Genomic DNA, 15,820 nt, shown 5'->3' with positions numbered 1-15,820 from the left:
TCTAGAGAGAGACAGAGGCACAGAAAGAGACAGATGGATCTCAGCACTCCTTGAAGCTGGAATCGATCAGGGTTCCCAGGTGGCCTTGGTAGCTGAGGGACCGGAGCGCTGGAGCCAGGCAGAGCCCCCAGCACAATCAGTCAGGAAAAGCTAATGAGGAGGACTTGTAGCACCTTAGAGACGAACCAATTTATCTCAGCATAAGCTTTCATGGGCTAAAGCCCACTTCATCAGATGCATGCAGGGGAAAATACAGCAGGAAGATATATTTCAGAGTAATAGCTGTGTTAGTCTGTCTTTGCAAAAAGAAAAGGAGGACTTGTGGCACCTTAGAGACTCACCAATTTATTTGAGCATAAGCTTTCGTGAACTACAGCTCACTTCATCGGATGCATACTGTGGAAACTGCAGAAGACATGATATACACAGAGACCATGAAACAATACCGCCTCCCACCCCACTCTCCTGCTGGTAATAGCTTATCTAAAGTGATCACTCTCCTTACAATGTGAATGATAATCAAGTTGGGCCATTTCCAGCACAAATCCAGGTTTTCTCACCCCCCCCCCTTCCAAAAACCACACACACAAACTCACTCTCCTGCTGGTAATAACTTATCCAAAGTGACCACTACATTGTAAGGAGAGTGATCACTTTAGATAAGCTATTACCAGCAGGAGAGTGGGGTGGGAGGCAGTACTGTTTCATGGTCTCTGTGTATATAATGTCTTCTGCAGTTTCCACAGTATGCATCCGATGAAGTGAGCTGTAGCTCACGAAAGCTTATGCTCAAATAAATTGGTTAGTCTCTAAGGGGCCACAAGTACTCCTTTTCTTTTTAAGTAATCACAGTGGGTTTCAGCCCCGTAGGATCACCTGGAAGGATTTTTCCTTCCTTTCAAAAGGGCAGAACCCAAACCCCATTCAGAAGATGCAGGGAATCTTACAGTAAATTCTTCCCACATGGTCCCCTTTGTAAAGCCAGTCTGTTAGAGCTTGCCTTAGCACAAGAAAATAACGCCAGGCAGTGGTAAGCACACAAACAAGACTTTATTTACGAGAGGGAAAAGGACTAGGCTAGGCTAGAGAAGGGGGGGATTAACAAAACTTGAACTCTGGAAGTGCTCCAGTCTCCCAAACAATTACACCCCGGAGGTCATGTTGATGTTCCCTCTCCCTTCTCTTGCAGGGACAGCGATGGACGGCTGCTGCTCTCTTGACATTGGACCTCAGGGAGGGACTCCATGATGGACACAGGAATGGGTGAGTAGACCTAAATAAAAACCCTCCCTATCCCTCTTTGCATCGTCTCTGCCTGGATGTTAGACCCTATCTACGCGGATTCAATCCATGCGTGGGAGTGTGAGGCAGAGGAGGCCTAGGATTACTTTAAATCAAAGCTGCAGAAGCTATCAGAAGCCTGCATCCCAAGAAAGGGGGGAAAATTCATAGGCAGGAGTTGTAGACCAAGCTGGATAAGCAAGCATCTCGGAGAGGTGATTAAGAAAAAGGAGAAAGCATATAGGGAGTAGAAGATGGGAGGGATCAGCAAGGAAAGCTACCTTCTTGAGGTCAGAACATGAAGGGATAAAGTGAGAAGGACCTTGCAAAGAGAATTAAAACCAATCGTAAAAGGTTCTATAGCCATGTCAATCAGAAGAAAACCAAGAAAGAAGAAGTGGGACCGGTAAACACTGAGGTTGGAGTGGAGGTCAAGGATAATCTAGGCATGGCCCAATATCGAAACAAATACTTTGCCTCAGTCTTTAATAAGGCTAATGAGTATCTTAGGGATAATGGTAGCATGACAAATGGGAAGGAGGAGATGGAGTTAGATATTACCATATCTGTGGTCGAAGCGAAACTCGAACAGCTTAATGGGACTAAATCGGGGGTCCCAGATAATCTTCATCCAAGAATATTAAAGAAACTGGCACATGAAATTGCAAGCCCATTAGCAAGAATTTTTAATGAATTTGTAAACTCAGGGGTTGTACTGTACGATTGGAGAATTGCTGACATAGTTGCTATTTTTAAGAAAGGGGAAAAAAACGTGATCCGGATAACTACAGGCCTGTTAGTTCAACATCTGTAGTATGCAAGGTCTTAGAAAAAAAATTGAAGGAGAAAATAGTTAAGGACATTGAGGTCAATGGTACATGGGACAAAATACAAGATGGTTTTACAAAAGGTAGATCATGCCAAACCAACCTGATCTCCTTCTTTGAGAAAGTAACAGATCTTTTAGACAAAGGAAACACAGTAGACCTAATTGACCTAGATTTCAGGAAGGCGTTTGATATGGTGCCACATGGGGAATTATTAGTAAAACTGGCAAAGATGGGGATCAATATGAAAATTGAAAGATGGATAGGGAAATGGTTAACAGGGAGATTATAGCAGGTCCTGCTGAAAGGTGAACTGTCAGGCTGGAGGGAGGTTACCAGTGGAGTTCCTCAGGGATCAATCTTTGGGACCAATCTTATTTCAACTTTTTATTGCTGATCTCGCCACAAAAAGTGGGAGGGTGCTAATCAGGTTTGCCGATGATCCAAAGCTGGGAGGTATTGCAAATTTAGAGAGAGACCGGGATATCGGACAGGAAGATTTGGATGACCTTGTAAACTGGAGTAATAGTAATAGGATGAAATTGAATCATGAGAAGTGTAAGATCATGCATTTAGGGCTTAATAACAAGGATTTTAGTTATAAGATGGGGACACATCAATTAGAAGTAAGGGAGGAGGAGAAGGACCTTGGAGTATTGGTTCATCATACGATGACTATGAGCCGCCAATGTGATATGGCCGTGAAAAAAGCTAATGCGGTCTTGGGATGCATTAGGCGAGGTATTTCCAGGTATTTCCAGTCAAGATAAGGAGGTTTTAGTGCCGTTCTACAAGGCACTGGTGAGACCTCACCTGGAATACTGTGTGCAGTTCTGGTCTCCCATGTTGAATTCAAACTGGAAGAGGTACAGAGAAGGACTACTAGGATGATCCGAGGAATGGAAAACCTGTCTTATGAAAGGAGACTCAAGGAGCTTGGCTTGTTTAGCCTAACTAAAAGAAGGCTGAGGGGAGATAGGATTGCTCTCTCTAAATATATCAGAGGGATAAATACCGGAGAGGGAGAGGAATTAAAATTTAAACTCAGTACCAATGTGGACACAAGAACAAATAGATATAAACTGGTCACTGGGAACTTTAGACTTGAAATTAGACGAAGGTTTCTAACCGTCAGAGGAGTGAAGTTTTGGAATAGCCTTCCAAGGGAAGCAGTGGGGGCAAAAGACCTATCTGGCTTTAAGATTAAACTTGGTAAGTTTATGGAGGAGATGGTATGATGGGATAACATGATTTTGGCAATTAATTGATCTGTAAATATTCATGGTTAATAGGCCCAATGACCTCTGATGGGATGTTAGATGGGCTGGGATCTGAGTTACCACAGAGAATTCTTTCCTGGGTATCTGGCTGATGAATCTTGCCCAAATGCTCAGGGTTTAGCTGTTGCCATAATTGGGGTCGGGAAGGAATTTTCCTGCAGGGCAGATTGGAAGAGGCCCTGGACATTTTTTGCCTTCCTCTGTAGCATGGGTCACGGGTCACTTGCTGGAGGATTCTCTGCTCCTTGAGGTCTTCAAACCCTGATTTGAGGACTTCAATGGCTCAGACATAGGTGAGAGGTTTTTCGCAGGAGTGAGATTCTGTGGCTTGCGTTGTGCAGGAGGTCAGACTAGATTATCTTGATGGTCCCTTCTAACCTTAATATCTATGAATCTATGAATTAAAAACCCCACAGTGTTGGTTGGGGCTTCCTGGAGCCGTGATCCCTACCTGGAGATGCTGAAATCTCTCTCTTGTCTGTCTCCTCCTGTCTCCAGCTCCGAGCCAGGCACTTGTCAGTTACGTGGTGAACTGATGATAGTGGAAGGAAAAAATCAAAACCCAAAAGTGAAGCCAAAAGCGCAAGCCAGGCAGGCAAGGCAAATCGCAAGCTGTTGCCATAGACTAGTCCTCCCCCTCCTCCAATAACCCACCCAAACCGGGACACCACAGACCCCAGGAACCGCAAACCGACCACCTGGAAGCAGCAGCAAAAGGGCAGCAAGGACACAGGCTGACAGAGAGTGGAAGGAAAATCAAAAGTGAAAGAGCCCAGTCTTTGAAAGCTTTTTAAGTTCTCTGCACATGCTCCCAGAAGAGGATGGGGCAACCGACAGTCAATCATGCTCTTCGGCAGGGGAAAAAAAAGCTACTCCTGGACCAACAACAAAGCAAAAGGAGAAGGAACGGACAGTGAGCGGGACAGAGAGATTTATTCAAGTGAGCTGGTAATTCCTTAATTCCCTGGGTTACTTCCTGGCCATTTCTGTGACTTTAGTGCCATTAAGAAAACTGTTCTCAAAATCTCTGGGTCTCCTTGCCATATGTTGTGCTTATGAAAGATCCTTCTCAGCTCCTTTTACCTTCCTGCTTTCCAGTTACTGTAAATAAACCATTTACACAATTCTTCTTGTTTCTTCCACATTCATGTCCCAGTTCCAGTTGTTGGGGGTAGAGTCATGAGATGTGTTTGTGACACTCTACACCTTGGGGGAGCGTCTTATACTGATAAGAAGCACATGGAATCTTTTCAGGGGAAAAGGCAATATGCCTCATTTATTGAAAATACAACTGTAAGCATACGAATTTCATCACACAGACACACACACACACATCCTGCAGATGGTTTTACAGTTACCAGTTTGCTGTAGCTCTTGTCAATCTAATATTAGACTGAACACAAGTGAGGAGCTGGGCTCCATCGGTTGTGATCCGATGCTCCAAGGCTTTGCAGGACTGAACCCAGAGTCTTATGGCAAAACAACCCAGCTTTAGACTTGTCAATTCCCACTTTCGTCTGTGGATTTTGCAATGTCATTCTGCAATCGTTAGTCCTTAAATGGGGTTAATCTCTGGGTTTTCCACTGTTATCATTTGGTGGTTTTGTTGGCTTCCCATCTTTAGCTCTTCTTTGTCTTGCATTCAGGGTGCCTGCCTCGCCTCTGAGGTTATCAATGCTGCTAACATGTTTAGCGTCGGATACGGTGGATGTTTTCTGATTGTCTCCTGCTGTTTCCAAGTCTCTCACGTCTTCTTGACCATCTGGACATTTGTGAGGCCTTTTCACAGACATCAGAATCTGGCTGATGCACCTTTACCAATGGCACATGAGGCCGTTCCTTCCTGCTCTCAGAAAGGGTGGCTGGAAGAATATGGTCAAATCCTATCCTACATCAATCCATTTAATACATGATTATCCCTTCTCTTTCATTATGCAAAATGAAAACATAAAATCCTACTCCTCTCGGTGCCCTGTAACCCCCATATTCCTCATCTTGTATTGAATTGTGATGTTGCCTTGCACGGCATGGTTTATATGTATCACGGGAAAGGTTAGGAGATACCAGCAAGGAAGGTCAGCAACCCCCGGGTGGGGTGTGAAACAGCCCATCAAGAGCCATTGCCCAGCAAGGAAGCTCCCACTCAGTGATTCCCCTGCCTGAGGCCACAGCAAGGGAATTGAGCCACCTTGCTGGGAGATTGAGCAATGCCCCCGTTCCCACCCCAGACATGCCTGGACTGGGGCTTCCCAAGCACACGGGCTGAGGGTGCAAAAACCAAACCCAAACCTGGGGCCCACGCTTGGCCTTTCTCCTCCCCCCACCGACACTGCAAGCAAGAAGGACACTGAAGACTTGAGACTGAAACTGGGGGGACTGGCCCAGATTTCAAGGGAGAAATCTGGGTGCTCTGGACTGCAAAATCCAGGAGGGGGAGAAAAACGGCTTCATCTTGTTGTTGCCCAGTCTAGGAGGGTTGGGAGTTCACACTGTGCCCTTAGGTGTTTATTTCCTTTGGGTTTTTAGATGGGGTAAGATCCAAGTTACCCGGGAAAGAATTTTCTGTAGTATCTGGCTGATGAATCTTGCCCATATGCTCAGGGTTTAGCTGATCGCCATATTTGGGGTCGGGAAGGAATTTTCCTCCAGGGCAGATTGGAAGGCCCTGGAGGTTTTTCGCCTTCCTCTGTAGCATGGGGCACGGGTCACTTGCTGGAGGATTCTCTGCTCCTTGAGGTCTTCAAACTACAATTTGAGGACTTCAATAGCACAGATATAGGTGTGAGGTCTTTTTTAGGAGTGGTGGGTGAAATTCTGTGGCCTGCATTGTGCAGGAGGTCAGACTAGATGATCATAATGGTCCCTTCTGGCCTAAATATCTATGAATCTATGAATCTAACTCGGATTTTTTGCCTTTCACTTAATACCACTGAAAATCTCTATTTTGTAGCCAGTAAACTTGTTGACCTGTTTAACTTGACCAGTGAGTTTCCCTGAAGTGGATGGTAAATTCCTCAGTCATCAAAGGCTGGCGTAGAGCCACTTTCCACTGCTGAAGTGGGGAAGCAATTCATACGATAGAGAGCCTACTCCTGAGATACAGGGCTGGGAGCTGGGGGGATCTGGCGTGCCTCCCTGTGTGACTCAGGAGTGGCTCGGGGAGCATTCATGCGATCAAGCTGGATGATAACAGCACCTGGCGGGGGTGCTGCTGGTCACTAGCAGGGCATTGGGAGAGACAGCCCAGGCTGGAGAGGGTTCAGGGAGCACAGCAGTCCCTTGGTCCCAGGCTGCACCTCAGGGGGATCCCATCACAGTGTCCCCCTCCAGCACCCACAGGCAATAGTGAGCCTCGAGGAGGAGCATTTGGGTTTTGCTGTGAGGTGTCCCTTTCCAGTCTGTGCTCTGTCTCTTGTCCTGGACACACCCCTGTCAATCAGGAATCGCTCAGCTGTGCTCTGCAGAGAGCTGACTGGTGACACAGGGTGCAGCACAGGACGGGACGGAGGTGTGGCAATGCTGAGCGTCACAGGCCATGGGTTTAGACAGCTAGAAAATCACAGGAACAACACGGATCCACCAAGCGGAGTTAGGTGCCGAAACTCCCTGTACAGTGCGTGGGCCACACAGTCACCGTACAATACAACTCCCGAAAGCCAGCTCACAGGGCAGGGAGCCAGCCAAGCCCTTGAATGGGAGAGACTGAGGAGTGGGAGGTGTCCTAGCCCCACCCTTCTCTCACAGCACTCACCTGGGCTGTGTCCAGCTGCCTCGCGTAGCTTGGGGTGTGAGTACCAACCTCAGGGCAGAGTGTTACACACCAGGACACACCCCATGGGGACTGGGAGCTCGATAGTTTGATTTCACCCACCAAGAGCCAACTCCCCAGGTACGGCAACATCCTGAAGAGGGAGTCCCAGACACTCCCCTTGGGCCCTCTGCTCTGTCCTGCCACCGAGGCAAGCCTGCCTTTGGGCTCGATCTGTGGCTCAGGGAGGCCTGAGCAGGGCCTGGTGCTGCCAGCATCACCCCCCACTGTCTGCAGGGGAGGAAGGATTGAACCAGGGTCCCCATGTTTCAGGTCAGTGTGTGAAGCACGGTGGTGTGGTGGGGCTCTCTCCTGCGCTCCTGTGGAAGTTGGTTCCCCGCGGCTAAATAATGAAAGAGCTCGGGCCGGGGGGATTGGATCACCGGGGTTTCCTAATTCCGACCTCTCCGCTGGGTTCCTGCTCCACTGGACAGTGTCATCCAAATAACATAGTTAGAAATCAGTCCTGAAAAGATGCGGAACAACAGAAATCCAGGGGGTTTCAGGACAGGGAGACCAATTCAGGCAATCAGAACAGCAGATAGGACACATTTTGAGCTCCTATGAGGTTCCAAGCAGACATGTTATAGAGACGGAAACTGGCCAGGAATTCTTGGAAACTGGGTAAACACTTATAAAAGTATTCATTTGCGTTATGATGAGGGGGTTTGGGGGGAGGGTGTAAACTATTTCCCTGAATCAAGTTTCCACTGGCAGCTCAAGCAGAGGCCAGACCAACCGGCTTGTTCCAATAAGAACAATTACTTAGATGCACCATTTCTTATTGGAACCCTCAGTGAAGTCCTGCCTGAAATATTCCTTGATGTAAAGCCACCCCCCTTGTTGATTTTAATTCCCTGTAAGCCAACCCTGTAAGCCATGTCATCAGTCGCCCCTCCCTCTGTCAGAGCAACGGCAGACAATTGTTCCGCGCCTTTTTTCTGTGCGGACGCCATACCAAGGCAAGCCTGGAGGCCGCTCAGCTCACTTTGGCAATTAAGAGCACATTAAACACCACACGCCTTTTCCAGCAGTATATGCAGCACCAGAACCTGGCAACATGATACCGGGCGAGGAGGCGACGTCAGCGCGGTCACGTGAGTGATCAGGACATGGACACAGATTTCTCTCAAAGCACGGGCCCTGGCAATGTGGGCATCATGGTGCTAATGGGGCAGGTTCGTTCGGTGCAACGCCAATTCTGGGCCTGGGAAACAAGTACAGACTGGTGGGACCGCATAGTGTTGCAGGTCTGGGACGATTCCCAGTGGCTGTGAAACTTTCACATGCGTAAGGGCACTTTCATGGAACTTTATGACTTGCTTTCCCCTGCCCTGAGGCACATGAATACCAAGATGAGAGCAGCCCTCACAGTTGAGAAGCAAGTGGCAATAGCCCTGTGGAAGCTTGCAATGCCAGACAGCTACTGGTCAGTCGGGAATCAATTTGGAGTGGGCAAATCTACTGTGGGGGCTGCTGTGATTCAAGTAGCCCACGCAATCAAAGATCTGCTGATATCAAGGGTAGTGACCCTGGGAAATGTGCAGGTCATAGTGGATGGCTTTCCTGCAATGGGATTCCTTAACTGTGGTGGGGCCGTAGACGGAACCCATATCCCTATCTTGGCACCGGAGCACCAAGCCGGTGAATACATAAACCGCAAGGGGTACTTTTCAATAGTGCTGCAAGCACTGGTGGATCACAAGGGACGTTTCACCAACATCAATGTGGGATGGCCGGGAAAGGTACACGACGCTCGCGTCTTCAGGAACTCTGGTCTGTTTCAAAAGCTGCAGGAAGGGACTTTTATTCCCAGACCAGAAAATAACTGTTGGGGATGACTACCAAGGTAGCCGAGGAGGGGTGGTGGAGGAGGGAAGGAAAATGCCACACGGCACTTTAAAAGTTTACAACTTTAAATTTATTGAATGCCAGCCTTCTGTTTTTGGGCAATCCTCTGTGGTGGAGTGGCTGGTTGGCTGGAAGCCCCCCCACCACGTTCTTGGGCATCTGGGTGTGGAGGCTATGGAACTTGGGGAGGAGGGCGGTTGGTTACAGAGGGGCAGCAGTGGCAGTCTGTGCTTCAGCTGCCTTTGCTGCAGTTCAACCATACACTGGAACATATTGCTTTGATCCTCCAGCAGCCTCAGCATTGAATCCTGCCTCCTCTCTTCACGCTGCTGCCACATTTGAGCTTCAGCCCTGTCTTCAGCCCGCCACTTACTCTCTTCAGCCCGTCACCTCTTCTCCCAGTCATTCTGTGCTTTCCTGCACTCTGACATTATTTGCCTCCATGCATTCGTCTGTGCTCTGTCAGTGTGGGAGGACAGCATGAACTCAGAGAACATTTCATCACAAGTGCATTTTTTTTCTTTCTAATCTTCACTAGCCTCTGGGAAGGAGAAGATCCTATGATCATTGAAACACATGCAGCTGGTGGAGAAAAAAAAGGGGACAGTGGTATTTAAAAAGACACATTTTCTAGAACAATGGCTACACTCTTTCAGGGCAAACCTTGCTGTTAACGTTTCATACATAGCACATGTGCTTTCGTTACAAGGTCGCATTTTGCCTCCCCCCACCGCGTGGCTACCCCCTCAACCCTCCCCCCTCCCCGTGGCTAATAGCGGGGAACATTTCTGTTCAGCCACAGGCAAACAGCCCAGTAGGAACGGGCACCTCTGAGTGTCCCCTGAAGAAAAGCACCCTATTTCAACCAGGTGACCATGAATGATATCTCACTCTCCTGAGGATAACACAGAGAGATAAAGAACGGATGTTGTTTGAACACCAGCAAACATACACTGTGATGCTTTGTTGTACAGTAAGAAAAGGAGTACTTGTGGCACCTTAGAGACTAACCAATTTATTTGAGCATGAGCTTTCGTGAGCTACAGCTCACTTCATCGAATGCATACAAATAAATTGGTTAGTCTCTAAGGTGCCACAAGTCCTCCTTTTCTTTTTGCGAATACAGACTAACACGGCTGTTCCTCTGAAACTTGTTGTACAATGATTCCCGAGTACGTGCTACTGGCCTGGAGTGGTAAAGTGTCCTACCATGGAGGACGCAATAAGGCTGCCCTCCCCAGAAACCTTTTGCAGAGACTTTGGGAGTACATCCAGGAGAGCTGCGAATGCCAGGGCAAATTAATCCTTTCACATGCTTGCTTTTAAACCATGTATAGTATTTTAAAAGGTACACTCACCGGAGGTCCCTTCTCCGCCTGTTGGGTCCAGGAGGCAGCCTTGGGTGGGTTCGGGGGGTACTGGCTCCAGGTCCAGGGTGAGAAACAGTTCCTGGCTGTCGGGAAAACCAGTTTTTCCACTTGCTTGCTGTGAGCTATCTACAACCTCATCATTATCATCATCTTCTTCGTCCCCAAAACCTGCTTCCGTGTTGTCTCCATCTCCATTGAAGGAGTCAAACAACATGGCTGGGGTAGTGGTGGCTGAACCCCCTAAAATGGCATGCAGCTCATCATAGGAGCAGCATGTTTGGGGCTCTGATGTGGAGCGGCCGTTCACCTCTCTGGTTTTCTGGTAGGCTTGCCTCAGCTCCTTAAGTTTCACGCGGTACTGCTTCGGGTCCCTGTTATGGCCTCTGTCCTTCATGCCCTGGGAGATTTTGACAAAGGTTTTGGCATTTCAAAAACTGGAACGGAGTTCTGATAGCACGGATTCCTCTCCCCATACAGCGATCAGATCCTGTACCTCCCGTTTGGTCCATGCTGGAGCTCTTTTGCGATTCTGGGACTCCATCATGGTCACCTCTGCTGATGAGCTCTGCATGGTCACCTGCAGCTTGCCATGCTGGCCAAACAGGAAATGAGATTCAAAAGTTCGCGGTTCTTTTCCTAGAGTTGAGAGTGCTGTCCAGAGCGGTCACAATGGAGCACTCTGGGATAGCTCCCGGAGCCCAATACCGCCGAATTGTGTCCACAGTACCCCAAATTCGACCTGGCAAGGCTGATTTAAGCGTTAATCCACTTGTCAGGGGTGAAGTAAGGAAATCGATTTTAAGAGCCCTTTAAGTCGAAAAAAAGGGCTTCATCGTGTGGACGGGTGCAGGTTTACATCAATTTAACGCTGCTAAATTCGATCTAAATTCCTAGTGTAGACCAGGGCTAATTCTAATTCTGAGGAACAAACAGGGGGAAAGGGGCAGAGATACAGAGTCAGGGAGTGAAATGGAGAAAATACAGGAAGAATTTCGAGCAAGGGCCAAGTGTCATTGTTAGTGGTCAAATGAACCACATTCAAATGACTACAGATTATGAACCATTTGTTGTTGTGGCCTTGGAAAATCCCCCCAGACTTTTCCCCTGAGTCAGGAATGATGATTTCTTGGTTCACTCTCATTTGTTTCAGTTTGATGTTCGCATCTATTGCAACTAATTGGTCAGAACCTGTCACTTCCAAAAGTCCCAGATGCGTGTCTCAGTTTCCCCACCTAACTCCCTTCTCGGTACCTTTGATTTTCCTCAGCGTCTCCTTTACAGCACTGGTTTGTTGGCACCAAGAACCAAGTCTGATTTCCAGGTCAGGAGACGTGTCCTCCAGTTGCTAGAACTTCCCTTCTTCACATCTAGAAAGAAACCAGTTTTTTCCCCATTCATCATTATTTCTTTGATTGCCGTATTTTACTCTGAATTTCTTCCCAGTGAGAAATGCTGAATTGAGGGGCCGGGAGAAGGAATTTCTGTGTATCCAGCCACAGAATAGTTCCAGATCCAGCAATGGCTGGGCAAGCTTCCCCGAGGTGTCCCGTCAATGTGCTTCAGCCCCGATTGACTGAGAGCAGCTCTGGGGACCGGACGGGAGTTCAGTCCCTGTGGGCAATTCACTCCTCAGCCTCCATGCTTTGACCACTAGATTCCAAGGTTCCTGCTGGTCTTTGTTCTGTGGACATCTGCCCACTTGCAACTGGACTGAGATCAACTTCCCTCAAACCAGCTCATTCCTTCCCAGTCTCTGAATGGCCATCGCGTCATACAGACTTCTCTTCACTCCTGCCTTGGGCAGAAGAGAACCCCAGTGCCCTGGAGGTGACAGGCCCAGACTGTATCCCCAGAGTCCCGCGGGGGGCATCGTCCCTGCCCTAAGGCTGCGGCTGCACTGGGGAGCTTACAGTGGCCTCGCAGGACCCATGCAGCTGCCCCGCTGGAAGCTCTCTAGGGTAGCCGCTGGAAGCCTACGGGAGGGAGCTCTTCACCCCCAGCGAGCAGCCGTAGCCATGTTGGCAGGAGAAACTCTCCCAGCGACATAGCACTGTCCACACCAGCACTTAGGTCGGTGTAACTTAGAATCATAGAATCATAGAATATCAGGGTTGGAAGGGACCTCAGGAGGTCATCTAGTCCAACCCCCTGCTCAAAGCAGGACCAATCCCCAATTTTTGCCCCAGATCCCTAAATGGCCCCCTCAAGGATTGAACTCACAACCCTGTGTTTAGCAGGGCAATGCTCAAACCACTGAGCTGTCCCTCCTTCAAGCGACATACGTTCTACCGACACAAGGGGGAGTGTAGACGCAGCCTTAGCAGAGAAGCGATTTAGAAAACAGATTTTGTTTTGTAGGAAAGGAAGGAACCCCGGGTTTGTAATAACCCAAAGGAGAGTCCGACCCCACCAGTCACCTTCCCCACTTTGCACTTGGCCCTGGGATAGTTGTTTTCTCTCAGCCTGTGCCCACTATCATGCCACGTGAAGGGGAAGGAGCCATGCACCTGTCTAGGGTGCTTCTGACATCCGAGAGGGGAGAAAGGAAAAAAGACGCTCTGTCCCACATGCTACTCACACAGGGGGTGGGAACTTTTGTGGTCATTTCAGTCGCGTCAAGGGGCTCCAAAGGAGTCAAAGGTGCTCACGTGTCCCTGTCCCTGTCCAACATTAAAGAGGTGAAACAAGGCTGGCAGTTTGGGCTGCTGGACAGAACAAGGCTTCAGGCCGAAAAGCCAACAACCTTTCTCCCCATTTCAGCAAAAAACAACATTCAAGAAACCCCCACAAAAACAGGCACCTGAAAAGTCCTGCCCCCGACTTCACCTTTCCAAGGTCTTCTCCGCACTCTCTCCCGCCCCGAGTGAGAATCCGACCCCTTGACCAACACACCACAGTGAGACCCGAATGCAGCTCTCCCTCTGCAGGCAGGATGGTGGAGAAAAACACAGGTGAAAAAACCCTCCCGGCTCAGCTGCGCAGGGAGCCTTGGCAAGGACGTGGTGGAAAGGTGACGCCGGGATCTCTCGCACGGGAAAGGAGACTCGGGCCCGAGTCCAACCAACCCTTTGGGAACTCGAAGGAAGCCGCATCCCACAGGCGTTTCCACAGACCAGCCACCAGCCCCACACCCAGGCAGGAGGGGCCGGGACACGGGAAGGGGCAGCAGCCAACGCCCCCGGGGGGAGGGCTGGGGCGGGAGCTGCAGCCAGGCCCCTGGACCCGCAGGGAGACGCAGACCCTGACGGCAACCAGCCACGTTTGCCCACGTGTGTGTGTGAGACACGTTTGTGTGTGTGTGATGTCTTGTGTGTGTGCTGTGTGTCGTGCAGAGACTTGTGTTCAGTGTGTCTGTGTGCTGAGTTTTGTGCCGTTTTGTGTGTCATGTTGAGTGTGTGTTGTGTGGTTGTGGTGTCATGAGACGTGTTGTGTGTGATGCCGTGTGTGTTGCACACACAGACACAACACATTGCACATCGCACGCACAACACGTGTGTAGCACGTTGCACACATGTCGCACGCACACACACAGCACGTTGCACATCACACGCACAACATGTCGCATGTAGCACGCACACATACAAAACATTGCACGTCGCATGAACACACACATGTCGCCTGTCGCACAATGCACATCGCACCTAGCGCGGCCACATACAACACATCAAACATCGCAGTCACAGCACGTAGCATGTCGAACGTCATACACACAGCACATCGCACTTCACACACACAAAATGTTGCATGTCGCACGCACGCACAGCACGTCGCACGTCACACTCACAAACATGTCTCACACACGCACATGACACACACCATGTCACACAGACAGAAAACACTACACACGTCACACATACACAAACACACACAACACGACACACAACATCTCACATACACAGCACAGCACACAAAAAAGCACACAACACAACACAAGCACACAACCTGACACATAACACATCACAGACACCCACACAGACACACACACACACATAGAACACGTCACATACACTCAACACAACACTCTTGATGACACACAACACACACAGAATGCGACACACAACACAACACATCACACAAAACATCACACAAACACACACAAGACAACACACAACATGACACACACACACTACATCACACAAAAATATTTTCACACTTTTCAATCTGCCCCAATTTCATCAGGCCCTGGTAGTTCCTACGAGAAATATGAAGGATGAGATATTGTAACTCTTCCCTCTTCGTGGGAGCAACAGCTGGCTGGGGTTTTGGCTGCTCAGGCTTTTGTTCCCTGGTTTTACCCACTGTGGTTCCTTTTGCATGGATTTCATGTACCTGTGTGTAACTTTTTGCCCAAAGGCACACAGCTGTACAGGTTTTATCTACAATCTTTACAAGTTGAAGTTGCAGATGGAGGGGGCTCCCAGCAATGGCAGCCTTAAGGGGGTGGGCGGCTAGAAGCTGGGGGACTGGATCAGGACCCCCCAACACTTACTGCTCTCTCTGCCCTGCAGTTTTAGTCCCCCAAATTAGTCTGATTATCACAACAAAAGTTTTGTTTCTCCTGCTGCTAACAGCCCACCTTCATCGATTGGTCTCGTTAAGAGTTGCTATGGCAACCCCCATTTTCTCTTCTCTGTATCACTATATCTATATCTTCCTGCTGTATTTCCCCTGCATGCATCTGATGAAGTGGGCTTTAGCCCATGAAAGCTTCTGATCAGATAAATTGGTTAGTCTCTAAGGTGCCACAAGTCCTCCTCATTCGCTTTTCCTGACTGATTGTGCTGGGGGCTCTGCCTGGCTCCAGCGCTCCGGTCCCTCAGCGACCAAGGCCACCTGGGAACCCTGATCGAGTCCAGCTTCAAGGAGTGCTGAGATCCATCTGTCTCTTTCTGTGCCTCTGTCTCTCTCTAGGAATAGCCTCCTGACCCTGCCTCCTGTGATCAGTTATAGTTTGCTAGCCCCCCACCCCACCTCCATGGGTGGTTTTGGCTTCTCCATTCACTCTGCAGGAACGCTCCTTTTACCCAAGCTAAAGATCCCTGCAGCCCCAAAAGTCCTCGGGGGTTTGCTCAGCAAGTGGGTTACTAGCAGAATGGTTGTGGGGTGAAGGCGGGGATAGGGAGGTTACAGTTACAGTGGGGGAGGTTTAGACTGGATATTAGGAAAAACTTTTTCACTATGAGGGTGGTGAAACACTGGAATGCGTTACCTAGGGAGGTGGTAGAATCTCCTTCCTTAGAGGTTTTTAAGGTCAGGCTTGACAAAGCCCTGGCTGGGATGATTTAACTGGGAATTGGTCCTGCTTTGAGCAGGGGGTTGGACTAGATGACCTTCTGGGGTCCCTTCCAACCCTTATATTCTATGATTCTATGATTCTATGAGGTGCTGAACCTGGGGGGAGAT

This window comes from Caretta caretta, chromosome 4, assembly GCF_965140235.1.
Source record: "Caretta caretta isolate rCarCar2 chromosome 4, rCarCar1.hap1, whole genome shotgun sequence".
Lineage (NCBI taxonomy): Eukaryota > Metazoa > Chordata > Testudines > Cheloniidae > Caretta > Caretta caretta.
This window is presented reverse-complemented; position numbering follows the sequence as displayed.